The 18,224-nt window shown below is 44.6% G+C and overlaps 1 protein-coding gene across 1 annotated transcript in view; it reads left to right on the top strand.

Annotated features, from left to right (window-relative positions):
• The window catches only part of MAGI2 (membrane associated guanylate kinase, WW and PDZ domain containing 2), a 1,194,001-nt gene that overhangs the window by 602,034 nt on the left and 573,743 nt on the right, over positions 1-18,224 (top strand). The window lies entirely within an intron of this gene.

Raw genomic sequence — 18,224 nt, 5'->3', positions numbered from 1 at the left:
TTCAGATCCCAGCTGATCATTTTCAAATCCATTTCTTCCCTTGTGTCCTCTCTTTGCTAAACACAACAGATGGTTTTGTGCCCCACACAAATCCCAACCCTAGGGCCCTTGTTCCGAAGAGTAATCTCCTTATTTTTTTAACCACCACCATCATACCAATGGTTCTATCCTTTTACAGACTCGCATCTCTTTCTACAACCTCTAACAGACTGACCTGTTTTGGTACTATCCTTTCAAATCCACTGCAGGGTCTCAACAGGAGTAGCAGTCTGGTGAGCCTGTCAGTGTCTTCATATTACATACACATGGGTTTACTGGGCTAGGTGCCACATGGTTCATTGCTCATTTCTGAGAGAAAGAGGAGGGTATGGAGAGCATAATCTTTAAAGACAACAGCCATCAGATATTGCCAGACTTCATGAGCTCCCAGAATGAATGTCACAGGCTGGATATTAGAAAAGAGAGTTTGGGGAGGAGGGAAATCAGGAAGAGGACAGGATGCCAATTTGAAATGACTTGACACTTAAAGGTTGGGTTTGGTTTCATGCATGGTCTGAGGTTTAAGGGCCATCTATAATTATCAACAATGATCATGAACAGTGGAATAAGAATTTAGCTAGTAGTTTTGCTGATGAGGCAAAAATAATTATGTTGCTTTGTCCTGCATTGTCAGTAAGCTAAGCTGATATGTCTCAGAAAGCACACACAGACAGGTGTGCCAAGTACCAAGTAGTCACTTTTCTCAAGTCACTTTTCTGACCATGAACCTGTAATCTACACATGAAAGAGACAAAAATGCCTTTTCAGAACTGCTCCTGTATGTTCTTTTTACGTAGTGTGAAAAAGCACTTAAAATGGTGACATATGTCATTTGTGCCTCTGGAGAGAGAATACAACACAGGTGACACCTACCACTAGGAATCCCTGTGATGGTGAGCCAATTACTCAAAAGAGCAGTAGTGGGGACCCATGGGGCTTGCCTTTATTTGCAACTACCTGGAATCATAGAAATTAGAGATGGAAAATACCATCTAGTCCAGGGGTCTCAAACTCAAATGACCATGAGGGGCACATGAGAACTAGTGCATTGGCCCGAGGGCCACATCACTGACACCCGCACCCCTCACTGCCCCTGGCCCCGAGGTGTGCAGGGTGCGGCAGGGGGCTCAGGACAGGGAATTGGGGTGTGGGGTGCAGGAGGAGTGAGGACTGCAGCAGGGGGCTCAGGGCAGGGAGTTGGGATGCAGGAGGGGTGCGGGGTGTGGCAGGGGGCTCAGGCCAGGGGGTTTGGGGTGTGGGCTCCGGCCCGGCGCTGCTTACCTACCTCGCTGCCTGCCCTGGCCCTGGCCCTGGCCCTGGCCCTGGCCCCGCTCTGCTCTGGGTAGCAGCCGGAACCACATCCCTACAGCCTGGGGTGGGGAGAGGGTGAGAGGGCAGAGAGCTCCGTGCACGGCTCTTGCCGCTCCTCCAGGTGCCTCCCCCAAAGCTCCCATTGGCCGTGGTTCCTAGAGGGGGGCTGTGCCTGGAGGTGAAAGCAATGCACAGAACCCTCTTCTCCCCCTCCTCCCCTCCCCCCCGCCCGGTCGCAGAGACTTGCTGCTGCCAGCTGCTTCAGGGAGCGGTGCGGGGTCGCAGCGCCACGGGGGGTAATCCCGCGGGCCGAATGCGGCCCACGGGCTGTAGCTTGCCCACCCGTGGCCTGGGGGTGGGCGCAGGGAGCTTGGCGGGCCGCAGAAAATAGCCCCACGGGCCTCATGCGGCCTGCATCCTGCGTGATTGAGACCCCTGTTCTAGTCCATCCTCAGGGGGCTGTGCAGGATTGTTCCTCTCCACTGCTTTATATAACTGAGGTTTTTTAAATTGTTCTTCCATTTGCAAGGAGACACTTGTAGACATACTCCACAAAGCCCCTCACCTCACATATCCCTTTCAAGAAAGCCCATGACTCAGTCTATCACAAGATCTCAAGGAAAATTGCATGAGCTCTCAAGTCAGGTACAAAATTCACCATTATAAGTCGTACAGATAATAGGCTTAAAAGTAATTCTAAAAAATCTGTGCCTGTGGCTGTGTGCCAGAACTGCCCCCCCCAAATCTGTGCCAGAAGTGCCCCCCAAAAAATCTGTGCCAGAACTGCCCCAAACTTCCTGTTTGACACTAAAGAGGGTAGGGTGTTTCTGCTTCCTGGTCTTTAAAATAGGGATGATGATACTTCTATACCTCACAAGGTGTTTTGCATACATAAGTGTGAGATGCTCAGCTACTACAGTGATGGGGGCCAAAAAGAGAGTATGTAGTCGATTTTAATATAGACTAAAATATGGGCCCCAAACTTTACCCACTCACATACATACAGATCCAAAGGGAACCCAGCATTAGCAGAACCAGTGTGGTTCCAGCAGTATGGGGAGAAGAGAGGCTACCAAGGCAAGGGTCTGCACACTGCAGAACCTAGGTCCACAGGGTACCCTGGAATGGCCACGTACAGCAGCTCCTCTGCACTTTGTGGATAGTCCAGTCCTTCCAGTTCTGCAAGGTGCTGTACATACATATGTTAAAATGGGGTCTGCCCCCAGAGAGTTTACAGTCTAAATAGACAAGCCAGGGAAAGGGAAGGAGGCAGGCAGAGAGAGATTGAGGACCAGAATTTCAGAAGCCTTCAGAACTCAACAGATTTTCAAAAGAGCTTAGCTCCCATATAGGCACTGAACTAAGTGATTAGATTTTTCAAAAGGTCTTTTGAAAATCTGGCCATAAGTGTAAAAACAGTGGGAGCTAAGCCCTTTCGAAAATCTGGCCCTTATTTAGGTGCCTAAATGGGAGTTGAGTCCTTTTGTAAACTTGATCCCACATGACTTGCCAAAGCCCACACTGAAAGACTGTGGCAGTGCTGGGAGCGAACCAAGCACTCCCGAATCACGTCGCTGCCTTAACTGCAAGGCCGGCCTTCCTTCCTCTTCTCCTGGGTGAAGACATCAAGATTTGGCTTATGCCTAATAAGTGTTACATGTTCTCATTGAAATGCTGTAGTAGCAATTACTGCTTTAAAATTGTGGCTGAAATCTGACTGAGAAAATATGCCATGACCTTGTGAAAATACAAATGTAAAACTGGAGGCACATTAATCCAAGTTATGTTATAGAATATTTTAAAAAGAGAGCCAGGAACAACACACTAAAGCAAACCTTAAAAACTTAAATAATTTAGTTTGAACTAGCTAAATAATTTATTTTAAAAAATTATGGTTTAAGGCTATAGTGTGCTTCAAGATTTTTCTCTCTGTCATTGAGGGCTTTTAAAAGACCTAATGCTTCTCGAGTATCCTCTGCGCCACAGATTGTAATACCTCAGGCTTCTCCATTTTATTTAAATTTGGGGTTTTTTTACATTTATAAAGTTGGGTTTTCTAAATGAACACAAAGCCAGAGTAACCAAACATTTTTGTTATGTGATCTGCAAAGTAATTAGGTACCAAGATAGCTCGCTAAACAGATTAATCAATTTTTTAAAAGCCAGAATGGACCATTATGATCATCTAGTCCAACTTTGTGCGTCTCTCCAGCGATAGAATTTCACTCAGTAATTCCTGAAGTGAAGGGAATTATTCTTCCCTACTAAATTATTCTTCCCTAACACTATTGAGACCAGTAACTTGTGGTTGAGCCTGAGCATGTCATTTAGAAATTCCCATCTCAGTTTACAGATTATTTAAAGATGAGGCCTGCTCCCCCACACCAGCCCCTTGCATTGCTTCAGGTAGGCACAGGGTGATCACTTATCCAGAACTGGGCAGGACAGTCCTGAAATGCAGAGTTCAAGTCCCATTCATCCTGGGATGAATGAATCCGGAACAGCATTTGTCCTGGATTTCCTGCGGCACTGCTCCGCGCCTGCTCTGCACCTCCTCCTCTTCCTGGTGCGGGGGGAAGAGAAGGGGACTGAGGTGGACCTTATGCGTCCCCGTCCCCATCCTCCCTCCCCCCCCCCACCCGGGCCATGAGGCTTCCCCCTGTTTCTCCTTTTCCCCCTGAGGCATTGCCCCCTGGCCAGGCCGGAAGCTGGAGCCGGGCCATGGTAAGAGCCAGCCAGGGAGCCCGAGCCGCTGTGGAGAGCCCTGTGGACCCTCCACCTGCCCTGGGCGGGGTGCTGTGGGGTGGTGGGGATGTGGGCTGGTGACTTCTCTCAGGCACCCTGCCCAGGGCAGGTGGAGGGTCCGAGGCTCCTCACAGTGGCGCGGACTCCCTGGGCATCTCTTACCACAGCCTGGCTCCAGCCTCCGGCCTCAGGAGAAAAAGGTGGTGTAGGGGTTGGGGGCTTGTGGCAAGAGAAGGGGCCACGGAGGGGGACAGGGCTCCTGCATGTGTCTTGCTTTTGCCTTTTGAAAAGGTGGTCACCCTAAGGCAGGCATGCAAACCAGTTACCCACCGTGTATATGGCTTTGTACGTATTAAAAGGTGTGATGGCTCTGTCTCCCACATACTGAATCTTTCAATGTGAGGAGTCTGTGTGTGTGTGCTGGGAGGCTGTGTTGTGAGGCTTAGTGGGCAGAATTTTAGAGCAGGGGTTCTCAAGCAGGGGTACGCAGAGATCTTCCAGGGGCTACATCAACTCATCTAGATATTTGCCTAGTTTTACAATAGGCTACATAAAAAGCACTAGCAAAGTCCTTACAAACTACAATTTCATACAGACAGTGACTTGTTTATACTATTCTATATACTACAGACTGAAATGTAAGTACAATGTTTCTATTCCAATTGATTTATTTTATAATTATGTGGTAAATATGAGAAAGTAAGCAATTCTTCAGGAAAGTGTGCTGTGACACACTTGTATTTTTATGTCTGATTTTGTAAACAAGTAGGTTATAAATGAGGTGTCACTTTGGGGGGTATGCAAGACAAATCAGACACCTGAAATGGATATAGTTGTCTGGAAAGGTTGGGAGCCACTGTATTAGAGAACAGGAGGATGCCATTGTTGTCCTTTCTCCCTTAGCCAGTTTCCATAGTCTGAAATAAGTAATCAAGCCTGAAAGTGCTCATTGGGCATAGGAAATAAACTCACCCTGTTTGTATCATAACTCTCCTGCTATTTCCCACATTCCCTGTCAATGTACAGCACCCCATTGTTTCTCCTTTGTGCTTTCACAGGATTCCTATTAACTAACCCACATCAACAAAAGAGAGAAACACATGCAGGTGACTGCACATTCTGCTGCCACTTCGCAGCCTTGCTGATGTGCGGAAGACCAGACATGGGAACATTTTTCTGCACTGCTGAGTACTGTGTTAGGCCACATCTGGAGTGCTGGAGGAAATCATGTAGCCCCCAGGCCAGACTTTGGGCACCTCAGATACAAATGTGTTGCTTAGTAGCAGATGATGATCTAACAAAGCTTCAATGATGCTAAATTAGATTGGGGGGGTGGGGGTGTAAGGTGACGGGAAAAAAATGTTCTTTGGGAGAATCAAAACAACAAAAATCCCAAACCTATTAAGCTATCTTTATTTGCCATAGAGAGCATAGTTCATTCACACTCTGACTTTAAAACATAAAGGTGTGTACTGTACACAGTGGGCCTGATCCTGCTGTCACACCAGTTTGACACTGGGGCAATGCCATTGACTTAGTGGAGTTACTCCTGATTTACCCTGATGTGAGTAAGATAACTGTCAGGACCAATATCTTTCCAAGTCACCCTTCCAGCTTCCAGTAGGAACTACTCATGGGAATAACTTCTCACCGATGTGAGAAAGGAAGTAACAATTTGACCTCATTAGATCTGTAGTGGTAAGTGTGTCATCACAGCTGCCGTGTTTGTCTATTTTAGACATGAACAAACTGAAATTCATTAAACTATATTTCTCTTCTAGGGAGACCACAGTTTTAAAACCTTTCATATGTCATGAAATAGGTCAAACATTATCAATAAATATAGCGTAACATTTTTTCTCTTAAGTTCCTCAATTATTTTTCATTATCTGTTCAGATCTCTAACTCCTGTGAAGTTTTCTGCACTGAGGATGAACAGTGCCTGTAAAAATTAATGTATATATAAACTCAACAAAATAAAGTCTAACCACAACATTTGAATCACTAAGATAAATGTGTGCCTAAACAGAGTAACCTTGTTTCTGGAATTCTTGGTTTCATTGTCTCCTTTTCTGTAATTCCTGGTGTATGTTAGGCCTTCTCTGTCTGTGAAGACTATTATTTAGATTCTGAACTCTTCAGGGCAAGGATCTGTCCTTAGGGTTGCCAACTGTCTAATCGCACAAACCCAAACACCCTGCCCCCTTCCCTGCCCCTTCTCCAAGGCCACACCCCTGCCATGCCCCTTCTCCGAGGCCCCGTCCCCCGCCCACTCAAGCCCTCCTCCCTCCATCGCACGCTCTCCCCAACCTTACTCATTTTCTCCGGGCTGGTGCAGGAGGGTGCTTGGGGTGCAGGCTCTGGGAGGGAGTTTGGGTGTGGGAGGGGTCTCAGGGCTGGGGCAGGGGTTGGGGTGTGGGATGGGGGTATGGGGTGAGGGTTCTGGGAGGGAGTTTGAGTACGGGAGGGGACTAGAGCAGAGGGTTGGAGTGCAGGAGGGGATTTGGGGTGCAGGCTCCAGCCGGGCGGCACTTACCTCAGGTGGCTCCAGAAGCAGCGGCATGTCCGGCAGCGGCTCCTAGGTTCACAGGCAGCTCTGTGCGCTGCCCCCACCTGCAAACACCGCTCCCGCAGCTCCCATTGTCCGTGGTTCCCCCGTTCCCGGCCAATGGGAGCTGCAGTGTCAGCATTCAGGGTGGGGGCAGTGCTCAGAGACCCCCAGGCTGCGCCTCCTTCTTGGAGCTGCTGCTGGACATTTTGCTGCTTCTGGGACTGGCACGGAGCCGGGGCAGGTAGAGAGCCTGACTTAGCCCCGCTGTGCCACTGGACTTTTAGAGGCCTACAGTCTCCCAGATTGGCTTCAGTAGCCTCTGGGAGATTGAGCCTGATTCCGGGAGACTCCTGGCCAAACCGGGAGGGTTGGCAACCCTACCTGTCCGTAGTAGATCAGACTCTCTTCGCTGACGTGGTTCCTTTACTCTGCTCTGGCAGCACAAGGGACTGTAAACTGGCTGGATCGTCTCAGCTGAGGAATCACTCAATATGTGTTGCTTGTGAATATCTTAGAACTGGCCCCAGAAACAGTGTCTCCCAGTTGGCTTCTTTTCATGGCTGCCTTGCTGTACCCAGAAAGTACTGGCCACAACAGGGATCTGTGCTCCTGTGTGTCTTCTTTATAGCACTTAGGACACTTGTGGGTATTCTGAAATAATAACAATTTGTGCAAATGACACCCATTATTTGACACTTTCACCCCATTAGGTTTCATATAATAACCCACAAGAGAGATGGTTTATTTAAAAAAAGTTCTAGCATTACCTCACCAGGCTTTTAAAATCCTTGTGATTTCTTTTGCTCTCTCTCAGTTTGATTTCTGCTTCAAGGGAATGATTGGTGTGGTGCCCGCTGTAGCTTCACAGCCACTTCCAGTTGTGGGCAGCGTTTTTCCAAAGCTGCTCTGCTCTTGCTGCACAGAATTTCGGTTGCCAACCCTCCAGGATTGTCCCGTAGTCTCCAGGAATTAAAGATTATGTCATGTGATGAAATCTCCAGGAATTCGTCCAACCAAAGGTGGGCAACCCTACACAAAATATATTGGAAACATTGCTATTTTCTTCTTGTGGTGCTTTCTCTCCCCCTAACGTAGTGGGTGGCATGATCCATCCTCCCTTTCACCTGATAAAAAATGCGGACTTGTTGCACATGTATGCTACCACATCACCCATGACCTTCTCCTCTTGCCCAGTGACAAGAGAACCCTGGCCCCCTCCCACACTATTATACTTCCAATTACTTTTTCCACAAGATAAGCGCAGTTGACCTGACCCCACTATCTCATATGAACCTTCATAATCCCATATCAACAACTCTTTCTGGTCTTCCCCAGCTCCTGTTTGCAATCTATGATGTGGTAATCACCACCACATATATGATTATGACTTTATCCAGATTTATCTTAAGGCTGTACTTTGATTTTTCAATTCTGAAAACAGAAACATTATGGAGGGGCATCAACTTTGTGAAGTTTTATGTCCGTAACTTACTGTAGTTTTACTGAAAAGCTATATTAACAACAGTGCTATGCTTCTGCCAAACAGACAGTCTATATTATGGATTTGAGGATTGCTGCACTGTGCAGTCACAGCTCAATTTCATACTAGGATTTCTTTCCTCAAGAGCTTTTGGGAATATATATAACTTTTTGTTTGTTTTCAATATTTTCTCTTCCTTTCAAAGATCATCTGAGGCTATATTCTAGCATAGGAGAAACCAAACAGAGTGAGATCTTTTATTGATATTCAGACTAGACAATGATGGGGTCTGATACAGCAGTGGGGTACAAATCACACTCCATTATATGATATTGTTGATGGCATGCATTTATATTCCTCTGTTAATCTTCCTTTCATTTAAAATAAAAATCAAAGGTAATGAAAGGTGCCAGATTTACAGCCGAGATTTTCAAAAATGGGTACTTCAAATTAAGCTGCTACATTTACAGTTAGGCTCCTAAATCAGTACCTGGGCACGGGCAGCTTCCATTGTCTGGAGATGAGGCTGCTCTGTGCTTGTGAAAACCAGCCACTTAGTTACGTGCCTAACTTCAGGCACCTATTTTTGAAAATCATGGCTGCTGAAGGCCGAAACCCTCCATCTGGACACAGAGCAGGTACAGCACAGGAAGCTGCAGCGTTAAGTTTCCTTCACTGGCTTGAGATCAGGTGCTCAGATGCTGGCCTCTTTGCAGAGACAGCCAATCAGATATTAATTATAATGACTACTGCGATGGTGGCTTTTTGATGTTTGACAGTAAGGACACTGAGATGATCAATTCCTTTCACAAGGCCATGAATGTCTGTGAGATGGGACTGATTTCTGATCATTAGCAATCAGGGCCAGTTTCATACCCCTGACCTAGAGGTGAAAGGTTCTTTGTTCTGTTATCAATCCCCAGAGCCACTGCATCTCTAATTTTTCATATTTTAATGCTTCAAAAGAAGCTGGTACAATGTAGTATCTAGCAAAAACCATGTGCTCTACTGTATACAAAATCAGTCATCTGCCAGAAGTGGTGATTGCATTATACTACATAACAGAACTTGCTGTGCCCTCCACTTGGTATCATGATGACCTTGTTATTGTTTTAGCAGCAGGGTAGGATGTGGAAATCACAAAGTTATAGCTTGTGTTAGAAGCATATTATGCACATGAGAAAAATATTTGTGATCATAACACGTTCGCCTTTTTAAAAATCAAATCAGCAGTTTTACAGGGAAGGCAAAGATATTTGATTCTGGCATCTCCTATTGAGCTGTGGCATTGACTTGTAAGGTAGCGGTCACATTTTGATTCAGAAGTAGCTGGGGCAGATCAAATATATTCCCTTGGGTTGTTCTGGTTGAGCATGCTGGAAAACTCTCACTGAGAGAGCATATGTATGTGTGTGTTTTTTTTGGCTAGAGGCAAAAGATTGACCACATATTTGATGATTGGCTGGGGAGCTGTTCTTTTGCCCCAAGGGATCCAGAAGGTGTCTGACGTGAGGGCTTGAGTATATGAACAAATGCGGGTCTCATCCCCATTATGGCTGCTGGGGATGCCCATGGAAACACAACGACATGACATAAACCAGATAATCAAGCTACTTGGCAGGGAGCCAGTTCATGTTTTGAGTCTGAAGGCAAATTGGCCACAACTTCTGTGCCCTTGTAAGCTTCCAAGAGCAATTTTCGGGGGAAGGGATTAAAAGGGGAAATTTAAAAAATTTATTATTGATTAAGATTGGCTGGATGAGAGAACACAGTTCAAGTGGTTGACGGTTTTATGGCTGGAGAAGGAAGGTAATTCAAAGAAATCGACCCAAGTCTCTTCCCTACCCTTCTGCTTTGAGATATTTCACTGGAGCATAGCTCGGTCTTAGACATGGTAGGGAAAGGGAAGATCATCAAAGAGGAAGTTAGTAGCTACATCCATAGTTTTCTGCTGCCAGACTCTGCAGGTTCTGTAACCTAGCCTAGTTTCTATTAGCGGGGTAAGATGTTGCCTTATCCTCTGCTGTTTGTAGGTCCAATGACCTTGTGCTGCTGTTCTGTGCAGTCAAAGACAGGTAAAGAATAGCATGGATAAGTGTGGAATGGCAATCTGAGGTACCAGTGATATTGGAAAACAATGTCACTGTCATCCTAACCTTCTACTCCTCCATTCGACAAACTGTTAAAAGACCAACTGTTAAATCCATTACATTTATTCAGTGATTGGAATCTTACATTTTGTTTAAAAGATACAAATAGCAATCGATCTGATTAATACATTGTACCATAATGCAATTTTCTTTTACTAACAAGGCAATCTGAAATTCAAAATAAATCCTTGAGATGCATATTTTATTGCACAGCCAAGGAGTCTAGAGACACAGTATAGCAACTAATAGATACAGAATGTTTCACTTCCTTAGCAGTGAAACACTAAAAATAGCAGCAGCTGTAATCATATGTCATCAGCCATAAATCAATAAGAATGTGCTGCAATACAGTCTATTGATTTAGTGCAATTAAAGTAAAACAGGTCTATTTTGGGTGGGCCTAGAGTCTGAAAAAAGCAATACTTTTGTCTGTTGTTTACCCTTGTAACATAGGACTTGCTCACTCCTGGTTACATGAGAAACATATTCTTTATTTTGCTTATATTTCTGCCTTTTGAGTGGATAAGAGGAGGAGAGGGAGAGAAAAGAAGTCTGGCTATTTCCCATTAAAGTCTGCTTTTTAGAGAGTCACAATGAAGTCTTCATTTAAAGTGTTGCACTGGCCATTTTAAAACAAGTGCAAGTAGGCAGTGATAGGAAAATGATATTTACTAGTTTTATGGAACCACTGTACAATTGAAACATGGCTTAAAGGTAGATGTGCCTGATTGCATGTATATTCATGTAACTCAAAGTGAAAAATAAATAAAATTAAATTAAATTAAAAAAATGAGAGAGAGCTACTGACACCATGTGGAACAATTGGAAAATGCTCTATTGAGAAACAGTTCTGCTTCATACTCAGTTACTGTCTTTCTTTCACCTTCAGCCATTGTTACTGGGGATTGCATTAAAATGGGGGTATTTTTGAGGTGAAAATTATGTCCATGTCCATCTCAAAAGGCAGTCCAATTGGTATGGTTTCATAGTACTAGAAGGGGTGGGTTTAAGGAAGAGAGAGCCCATCCTGGGATGATCTTCCTGCACCTTTCTGTGTTGAGATATTCCACAGGAACTAGAGCTGAGTGTCGTGGAACTCCATCCACAGCTGTACAGAGCATGTTTGGAGGAAGAAGGAGATGGAGACGTTGTTAGTGAATCTGCAACTATTTGGTCAACCTCTAAGGCCTCACATGTGAGCATGGAGCAAATCTGTGGGAGCTTTGCATCCTGCAGGGAGGGAAGAGAGGATCCTTTTCCTTACTGAGCACTGCAGCTCAAACCTCAGGCTTTGCTCAGGAGAGGAAGGAGTTGACTTTAAGAGTATATCAGCTTCTGCAGGTTAATGCCTCACCTAATGTAATAATAATAATTGGTGCCATCATAACCATTTAGCTCAGAATCCTACATGGCCATCACAAACAGAGGAGTGAGATTACTTAAAATGAAAAATGAGCTATGCAAGGACAAGGGACGGGGGGTGGAGGGTGGGACGGGGGGAGCTCTTAAGAAACAAAACTTGCTTTCACACAAATGTTCCTAGTGATAAAAATGGCCCTTAGTAATAAATTACGTGGGACAAGAAACACCAAAGTATGTCTCAGAAGTGCTATTGTCTCTAAATAGGATGTTCTACAACAGAGGTGGGCAAACTACGGCCCGCGGGACCCTCCTGCCCGGCCCCTGAGCTCCTGGCCCAGGAGGCTAGTCCCCGGCCCCGCCCCTGCTGTCACCACTCCCCCACAGCCTCAGAGTGCTATGCCGGGCAGCGCAGTTGCAGAGCCGTGGCCTGACCCGGTGCAGCTGTCGTGCCACCAGCCACCGGTGCTCCAGGCAGCACAGTAAGGGGAGGGGGGGTTGGATGGAGGCAGGGGAGTTGGGGATGATGGTCAGGGAGCAGGGTGTGGATAGGGGTTGGGTCGGTCAGAGGGTGGGGAACAGGGGGGTTGGATGAGGCAGGGGTCCCGGGGGGGGGACCTCAGGAAGGAGGGGGGGTTGGATGGGGCTGCAGGGGGCAGTCAAGGGTGGGGGTCAGGGCACAGGGAGCAGGGGGTGGTGGATGGGGCAGGAGTCCCAAGTGGGCCATCAGGAGACAGGGGGGTTGGATGGGGGGCCATCAGGGGCGAGAGGCCGGGGGGTCGGATAGGAGGCAGGGCAAGGCCATGCCTGGCTGTTTGGGGAAACACAGCCTCCCCTAACTGGCCCTCCATACAATTTTGGAAACCCGATGTGGCCCTCAGGCCAAAAAGTTTGCCCACCCCTGTTCTACAGTGTACTGAGACATCAGTGGCTTTCTAATGCTGCAGTGTCTCACAACAAGGGTTCCATATAGTTGTCATAAGTAAAACTTTTGTTCCTTCTCGTATTGAATGATGTGCTTAATGGTTTCATGCTGTATCATGTTTGAGTTGACTTTTGAAAGAATTGTTAAGACAGTTCAGTGGAGCCCAGAAAGGAAAAACTGCATTAAAAAGTCTTTGACTTTATTTATTTAACTTTTTCTTCTGGCATTAAGAAGAGTGAAGTGCTTTTGCTTTGCTCCAGTAAATGCGAGGCATGCATGAAAAATGGCTTTCTTTCAGGTTACATGTAATTATTTTAAATGGTCAGCATTCATTATTAAGTTATTTGGTAATTAAAAGTGACCCATTGGGGCCTTTTAGTTTTCTGTCAGTAGCAAGCCTCTAAATTACTTGATTCTTATCCTACAGGTTTTGTTTATTGCATTCCAACATGCTCCTATTTATCATTTAAATTAATAATTCTTAAGGTACCTGTACTGAGTTCTTAATTAATTAAAAACAAAAATACTATCATAATATTAAGCACCAAACAAAGCAACACAGTGGCTCCCTATTTTCAACATTGTAACAAAGTCTAATTTCCAGTAACATTGTTTGTTAAATGGAAAGTCTATTTGCTGCACTACACAATTATTACAAAACAAAAACCCACTTCCCAATAAAGGAACTGGATGCCTCTTAGAGTCTTATATCTCTGTGTCACCATTTCAAACGTGACCTAATTAACCTAGTGATCAAATTTGTTACCAGCTCACAATGTGTCACAACTTACAGTGCAGTCACACAACTAGTAACCACACAGATGATCAGTATCATATGGGAACTGTCTATGCAGTTCTTAAGGTCAGATCAATTCCCATTGATTTAAATGGGAGTCTTTCCATTGTATTTAATGGGAGTAGGTTCAGGCCTTTTGTGGACAAGGGTCCACATCATATAACTATTACCACAAGTGTCTCCACTGGACAATGTAGTCGTAGTCCCAACAGGCTGATGACTGAATGAACCATGAAGACTGAAGTAACCTCTCGCTTCTAGAGGTGATCCCTTAGTAACAAAGATGGGACATACTGCCAGACTGTTGTGGGGGCACTTGCAATACCTGTTGTGACCAGGATCCCGGGGTAGGCATGCTGAGATTGCTCAGTTAGGGCAAACTGCAAATAATGGGGCAGGCAATCCCCAAAACTGGTGGTTATTCTAATTCTTAGATTCACCAAGCCCGCAACAACACAGTTTCTACAATACCTTACTGGTTACCCTGAAGCGAAAACACAGTTCCCTTAAAGCAACTCAGCCTTGAGCTCCAACCCAGACAGCCAAGTCAAATATGATGAGGATTACTGAAAATCTTGTTCGTCATATGAAAAGTTCTATCAATCCCAAAGGATCGGACACATTACCCACCAAGTTAATGAATATTTCAGATCTTACCCAAAATATGCTTCCACCAATTCTTATTAACTAAACTAAAATGTATTTTAAAAAAGAGAGAGCATATTGGTTAACACATCATTATACATACAGGTATGAATACAGTTCTTAGGTCAGTTTCATTGTAGAGATGGTGAGCTTTAGAGTTGCAAAGAGTCCTTTCCAGAATCAGTTCATCAGGTTATAGTCCAATGTCCAAATATCCAATATCAGAGTGATCTAGAATGGAACTGGAGAACTCAGTCTTGCAACTCAAACTTCCCTTGACGAAGCTAAAGCAGATCTGAGATAAAAAGGATCAGGGCCATGAGTTTTTATAGACCCCTGGCAAGCTATTTGCAGCCTTCTGACAGCAGGAGTTCCTTGGGTGAATAGTATCTTTGAAATAACCTCCTATTTCCTAAGCATCACTGGTAATTAGCTACATGGATTAACATAAGGCAGTTGCCTATCTCCCATCAGTTACAGGTAGTTTGCTACCTACTTCCAACAGAAATTAAGACAGTTATCATCACTACATTCACGGTTCATTTAAATGTTAACATTTCCTTCTAATTTCTGAATTAACAGAATACAACGATAGACAGGAACTGTTTGGTTATATTGTCAACCTCTAACAATATATATGTAAACACACAAAAAACACAACCATTATCTACTAATATGTCTCTAAAGGATGAATCTGGGTCAATTAGCCTGCTAGCTGTGTAACCCTTTCTAGCCCTGTGTCACACCTGTGTTTCACCTGTTTGTTGCCCATTTTGATCCTGGTCCTCTAATTGCTTTTCTGCAGCGAACCTCTGTGTCTAAACTGAGTGCCTTGTTTAAGTCTTGGGACCTCCCCCTCCCCCATGTGCAGAGTTCTGTCTGCATGGGATAAGTTGCAGAACGCCAGCATTGGGGAGAAAGCAGAGGACTTTGTTCTCTGACCCTTTCAGTCCAGCATCTTTCCTGACTATCGTGGGCATGCAGCATCTCAGATGCTATGGAGATGGGTGCCGTGCTCCATCTGTGTAGAGAGTAACTGATATTGAAACTTTAGTACTGGCACTGTTCTTATTTAGATCATATTTCTAACCATACTGTGCTCTAACTTCCTTGGTCTTTTTAGAATAAGTGTTTTGGAACAGAGCTCAGAAAAAAGTATCTGAACTCATGACAAATGTTGCTGTTTTGTCTTGGATCGCTTATTGTATCCATACAGTCTTTAAAAATGGAATCTAGGGTGATAGTGTGTATGGTGTCTGATGAGATTCAAACAAAGGGATTTATCCTTCAAATCCTTGCTTCCAGGAATAGACCCTGCTCGTGCAAGTAGTCCCACTGAAGTGAACAGGCAGAAGTCTAAGCATCTGCAGCTCTCATTGACTTCAGTGGAGGTTGCAGATGTTTAGTAAGTGCTATGCATCTCTCACAATTTGGCCATGAGAATGAGGATTTGGTCTCATGTGAATGAGAATTTTCAGGACCAAAAATCAAGAGATGAATTACCTTTATCTTTACACTGAACTAAAGCAATAGAGTTATAATCAGTTCATCCATACAGTAATTTTTAAATGACTCTGCCCCACTTCCAGGCAGATCCATCCAAATCTTCTGGACAGGTGATCACTCTATTGCTGAACCCACCATACATTTACACTCTGAGAATAAACAGAGAACCTGAGTTTGCTGAGTGGCCATTTAGCCTTCATAAATATAAATAGAAAAATTATGCTTATCTTACCTTGAAGCGCATTGTCCAGAATATTGCCTACGATTGCCCCTGCCTCTCTGAAAGATCCTAAACTTCCCATTTCCAGACAGATAATTGTGCTTCGTTATATACCACTGTATTTTCATAGCTCTATTAATACTTATTTAAGCTGATCTGGCAAATTATGCTGCATCAATCACAGAGATGCTTTTGTGGCTGGTTCATTATCCCATTTATAAAATTTAATGTATACAATATGTGAAGACTGACATAAATATTTCCCTAACACCAACACTAAAGGTGGAAGAGAGGTTTGTTTGTTTTTTCTCTTGGCTTTCTATTTAAAAATGAATGTAAGAATAAGTAGATATTGTTTATGGTTTCATTCTGCAATCTACTTTAATTATTATGATTTATTATTGTATCAAATAAACATGATGTATGAAAGATTCATAGATCTCCTGGTTTGTTTATTTTACTCAGTGTAGATGGAAGATAGAGATATATTTGAATGGAACATCTGCAGATTAATAAAAAATAGTGAATGTGGAATTAGTAAAGGGTCTAATCCAAAGCCCGGTGAAGTCAATGGGAGCCTTTCTATTCACTCCACTGGGCTTTGGATTAGGCCTCAAAGCCACTCTTAGAGCCACGGTGATATCGAGCTTTTACCATTGCTGAAAATCATGTGTATCATTATTAAAAAATAATATGATAAAATACTGCAGTTTTTCTGTTATAAACTTCTTCAAGGACAATATTTCACATAATGTAACTTAATGTTCAAGGTACATTAAACTAAATATCAATGTGTAATTTAAGGAAGATAATTGTTTTATCTTCAAAACATCCTTAAAGGGCAGTTTTTCCCTTCTCTGTCTGCCATTGAGTATTTTATAATACGGGTTCGAGTAACTTTGCAATGTCTGAGGATTGATAGTTTGATGACAGTGTTGCTGCGAGTACTCCTTCTGTTTAAGAAGAGCAGGTTTGGTGAGAGGAAGACAGTGTGTCATCATGGCTTAACCCTGCTGGGATCACTTCATATTGGTTACATAATTTTGGGTGCAGGGCTAGGAGTAGACCTGTCAGGGTGCATGGAAGTCTGGATTCTTCAAAAGCAAATCATCATAGAATATCTCCCCACATCCCATCTCACAGGGCAGTAGCCTCACAACCTCCCATCCAATACCCCTCCCCACTGCAGTTGGGAACCAGTGGCCCCTTCTTTTAGCATTTTTGGAGAGTGCCAGTTGGCTTCTCTGTCTGTCTTGTACCACGCCTATCCATTCAACTGGTACAAGTCAGAGCTACAGAAGAAGGTAGTGCCTATAAGGCTTAGCACACAGTTGCAATTGTGCAAAGCATTGTTAGGCACAGCTCTAGTTTAAATTCATACAGGTCTTCCAAGGAGTTATGTAAGAACTCAACTACTCTCTTACCATTAGAAGTGGTCATTCCAGGACAGGTCAGGGTTCAAGCACATTGCTTGGGCAGTACTGGGAAGCATTTGCTGCTCCTGCCCAGGTTGTAACTGGTCTGAAGACACAGGACTTCCACACGTTTCATAAATAAATGTTTACAATGTACTAGAGACATGAATTAAAGCTTTGCTTATAGTCTCAGTGTCTCACTGATTCTCAATCGGGGTCCCAGGCCCTTTGGGGGGCCATGAGCAGGTTTCAGGGGGGCCGCCTAGCAAGGGCAGCATTAGACTCGCTGAGGCCCTGGGCAGAAAGCCGAAGCCCTGCCATATGGGGTTGAAGCCTGTACCCTGAGCCCCGCCACCTGCGGTTGAAGCCGAAGCCGGAGCAGTGTAGCTTCACAGGGGGCACCTGTGGCATGAGGCCCCAGGCAATTGCCTGGCTTGCCACCCCCTAATGCCAGCCCTGGCTTTTATATGCAGAAAACCAGTTATTGTGGCACAGGTGGGCCGTGGAATTTTCATAGCATGTTGGGCGCGTCCTCAGAAACTAAAAGGTTGATGTACTACCTAATGGATGTACATACACCACACACAACCCTTACACATGCACCCAAAATTTCTCATGACTAACCATCACTGGGTATGTCTACACAGCAGCTGAGAGGTGTAATTTTCAGGTAGACAGCCACATGCTAGCTCTGGTCAAGCTAGTGCCTCAGAATAGCAGTGTGGCTGCAGCAGCCCGGGCGGTGGCTCGGGCTAACCACCCACGCATGTACCCAGGGGGGTAAGGTGGGATTGTACTCAGGTGGGTAGTCTGAGCCACTACCCATGCCATTGCAGCCACACTGCTATTTTTAGATGCTAGCTTGAGACAGCTAGTTCATGTATGTCTGTGCACTAAAAATTACAACTCTCAAGTTGCTGCATAGGCATATCCATGGCTGAGGAGAGACCCTGATGCCATAAGGAGTTGAGAACAGTGAAGAGGAAGCATGCGTATTTGTCTGGCCATTCCTACACCGATCCAATGGTATCAGCATCTCATTGTGATCCTCGCTGAATCTAAAACAAATTTGAAAACAAATA

Source organism: Eretmochelys imbricata, chromosome 1 (genome assembly GCF_965152235.1).
Source record: "Eretmochelys imbricata isolate rEreImb1 chromosome 1, rEreImb1.hap1, whole genome shotgun sequence".
NCBI classification, from domain to species: Eukaryota; Metazoa; Chordata; order Testudines; family Cheloniidae; genus Eretmochelys; species Eretmochelys imbricata.
Note: the sequence above shows the minus strand (reverse complement) of the source record. Positions and strands in the feature narration are given on the sequence as shown.